Source organism: Carlito syrichta, unplaced genomic scaffold, assembly GCF_000164805.1.
Source record: "Carlito syrichta isolate Samal-C Ts95f unplaced genomic scaffold, Tarsius_syrichta-2.0.1 Scaffold309642, whole genome shotgun sequence".
NCBI lineage: Eukaryota > Metazoa > Chordata > Mammalia > Primates > Tarsiidae > Carlito > Carlito syrichta.
Genome location: NW_007253738.1, coordinates 361502 through 365332, shown reverse-complemented (window position 1 = coordinate 365332; position 3831 = coordinate 361502).

The window sequence follows — 3831 nt, the reverse complement described above, 5'->3', positions numbered from 1 at the left end:
TTACTGCACTAAGCCACCAGAAGGTGTCTTCTGTCAGCACTCCTCCACTGACACTGTAGGACATGGCTTAGTGACCCAGTGATGGGGCTGAAAGCTCAAAATTCATGTTATGTACTGACAAAATATTAAGTTAAACTCTATCTGGTAATAACATAGAAGACTGGTCACATGTAGCCCCATGGAAAGTGACTAAACATAATAATAAAACTGGCTTAGAAAAGTACCTGGTGTGCAAGCAGAAATGAACAGAAACAGCAAGTGTGCAGGAACGCAGGGGTCACAGGGCCAGGAAGTCCGAGTGCCCAACAAGCAGAAGTGAGGAACCAAGAGCCAACGGGACTCAGCCTTTCAGCCAAGACCACACCAAAGATGGCTGCCTTCCCACTCAAACTTTTAGTTTCATACAACCTCAGGGCATCAGCCATCCAGGAGAGCAAGCACACAGCAAGAAAGCAATCAGTCTTGACCAGGAGACACAGGAAGGATGAGGTGACATCCCTGGCACACTGAGCTGACAAGACATACACAGACCGGAGGACACTCTGCTCATGAGGGATCAATGGAGCCAGAGAAACACAGAGCAAAGGACAGAACACGGTGACAGGACCACACTATCACCTTTGGGTCCCCATCAGGGCTCCAGGAGCGGACTATGGCAGCACTAGCACTCCAAGACAGTGTCCTCATGCCATGTCAGCTGAGGTCATGGTGAGAACAGGACCAAGAGAAGGACAAAGGGCTTCAAAAAACAGTGGACAAGGGAACTCCTTCCAGACAGCAGAATCAGGGTCCAATGGAGAATTCCTCCTACCTCCACTCCCAGTAAGATTGCAAGTCTCCTCTTCTGGAGACAGATTCTGTTATAGTAACCCTAGTCATTTACCACTGCATTTTAGTAGATAGAGCCTACAGCAGCCTGCCTTCTCAGTCCATGGGTCTCTGGACCATGAGGAACCACAGCCAGGCCTGATGGAAAGGACTGTGCAACCCTGGGAGATGCTCCACGCCACTAGGACGCCCTGAGCAGCGTGCCCCTTGGGAGGCAGTGAATCTGTTCTCCATGTGGGGTCAAGAGTGCAGCAGGGCCGGGCATGGTGGCTCAAGTCCATAATCCCAGCACTTTAGGAGGCAGAGGCGCGAGGACTGCCTGAGCTCAAGGGTTCAAGACCAGCCTGGGCAACTTGGTGAGACCTCATCTCTTACAATAAATAAATAAATAAAAATTAGCCAGACATGATGGCGCACGTCTGTGGTTCCAGCTACTTGGAAGGCTAAGGCAGAAGGATCACCTGAGTCCAGCAGGTTGAAGCTGTGGTGGCCGTGAGCGTGCCACTGCACTCCAGTCTGGGTGACAGAGTGAGACTCCAACTCAAAAAAAAAAAAAAAGTGTGCAGCAGACAATCACCAAAAGAGAGACAATGGTGAATGCTGCTCATCTTTCATCAAACCATTTCCCTTTCCTTCTAGACACAGAACCCCATTCCCCAGAGTCCCTTGAAATCACATGCAACCATGTGTCTGAACTCTGGCCAGGGCTGCAGGAACAAGTAGGTGGTGGTATGTGGGCACAAGCAACACCCGCCCCTTCCAAGCCTGACTTGGAAGCCCTCCTACACTGACTCTTTTCTACTTCTTCACTGACTGGTTAAACATAAAGGACTCAGATGGCCTACAGAAGATGGCACCACAAGATGGAAGATGCCCCTGAGGTGGCAGCCTGCAGAGAGCTGCCTAAAGCAATGCTCTGACCAGAGACCACAACACAGGACCTGTGAGCAAGAAATAAGCAATTGTGGTCAAGCGCGGTGGTTCACAGCTCATGCCTGTAATCCTAGCACTTTGGGAGGCAGAAGAGAGAGGATCTCTTGAGCACAGGAGTTGGAGGCTATGATGAGCTATGATCATGCCACTGCACTCCAGCCTGGGCAACACAGTGAGACCCTGACTCAAAAAAGAAAACAAAAGAAAGAAATATGCAATTGTTCTATTGGTGTGGTTTGTGACACTACTTAACCTACTCGCACTAATATAAATTGCGTATCTTTTTAAAAATTATAAAAGTAATACAGTGTAAAATAAACAAAGCAAGAATGTGTGTTCACAAGAGGACCAGGAGAACAATATTAATGCAGAAATAATACAGTGTTCTATCCCTACCTCCTCTCCCCACTGTCATCCCTAGGGACTAACCAATGCCAAGGCCATCCCCAGAGACAGCCTATGTGTGCACATGCATGGCAGTCAGGCTGGGAGGGTCAATTTGCTTCCTTTAGTGAGAGACTGCTGTCTGTAAGATTAGGTAAGCACTTCAAGAAAACGTAGCGACAGGTGCTGCTAAAGAACTTCTGTTGTAAAGATGGGACAATAAACACAAAGCAGTCATCCCAGACAAACCAGGAGCTACACGTAATGCCCTTTCATTGGTACAGAAGCAGTGTTACACTGTGAAAAACCTGAGAAGACATTAAAAGATGGATGCATTCTGCCCTACTCAAGAGGCACCATTGCTGAAGCCACATGCGTCGCGGCCTGCTGACCCCTTTGCACAGACGCAGATGTCTAGTCCCTTCTCTTTCCGTGGCCGGCCAGCCAACCACAAGCAGGCCGTTTCACTCTGCATTGGGAAAACGAAGCGCGGGGGGGCCGAGCACGTGCGCCCCCACGGCAAGAAGCAGACGGCGCCCAGCTGCGAAGGCAGAGGACCCAGCAGTAGGCTCGCTCCTGCCTGGGGACCCCGCGCGGCGGCCTCAGCGCACGGCAAGGCCTCTCAGGTCCGCCGACAGCTCTCAGCGCTCGGCCCGCCGTGGCCGTGAGTCTCCGGGTCTCGCAGTCCGTGGACGCCACAGGCCCGAGGTGGAAGGGTGGGACCGGGAGGGTGGAGCCTCGCGGGACCTAAGCCGGGTGAAAGGGGCCGGGAGCGCCCGCCCCGCCCTGGAAGGACGGGTTGGGGGGGAACGCGTCCGCATCCGAGCATGGAGCCCTCCACCTGGCCTCCGCCTCCAGCGCCACCAAGCACTCACCCACCACACCCGCGAAGCCCCGTCCTTCCCTAAGACTCAAGGCAGATTCCGACGCTCCCCTGGTTGCCTCGGCCCTTGCGACCGCCCACTCCTACCAGGGAGCAAACGGGCGTCACCGCCACCACCGGCAGGACAACGCCGCCGCCTCCTCGCGCAGCGACCCCACGAAAGCGAGATGCCCAGAAAACGCCCAGGCCTACCTGCCGCGCGCGCCCGCGGCTGCGGGGTAACGGCCCTCTCACTCCACGTGCCCCGCCGGGTGGCGCTCCCTCCATTTCCACGCGCCCTGCAAGGTGACGCCCCCCACTTTCACGCGCCCCGCCGGATGACGCCCCCCTCCACTTCCATGCGCTTCGGAGGTGACGTATCCCTCACTCCACGCGCTCCGCCAGATGACGTCCCCACCACTTCCTCGCGCCTCGGGGGTAATAACGGCCCCGTCACTCCACTCACCTCTCCAGATGATGCTCCTCCCACTTCCAAGCGCCCCGCTGCTGGTGGCCCCCTCACCCCCACACCGCGCCCCCCGGTCCATCCACCCATGGCAGAGTCGGGACGCGGAGTCCCAGTGGGAAACGCGACCTGAAGGGCGGGAAGTGCCCATCCCGGGGCTCGTGCTGACAGCCGCAGGCGCATGCCCACACCATGCTCCGGATCTGCCGCAACCTCGTGGAAACACGCCCGGCGGTGAGACATCCAGAGCGGTCTCGGGAACACACGCGAGCAAAAGCCGACAGCTGCCCCGCGCGCCCCTCACCTGCGGGTCCAGAGTGACGCCGGCGCAGGCTCCCTGAGTCGCTATGGTTACAAG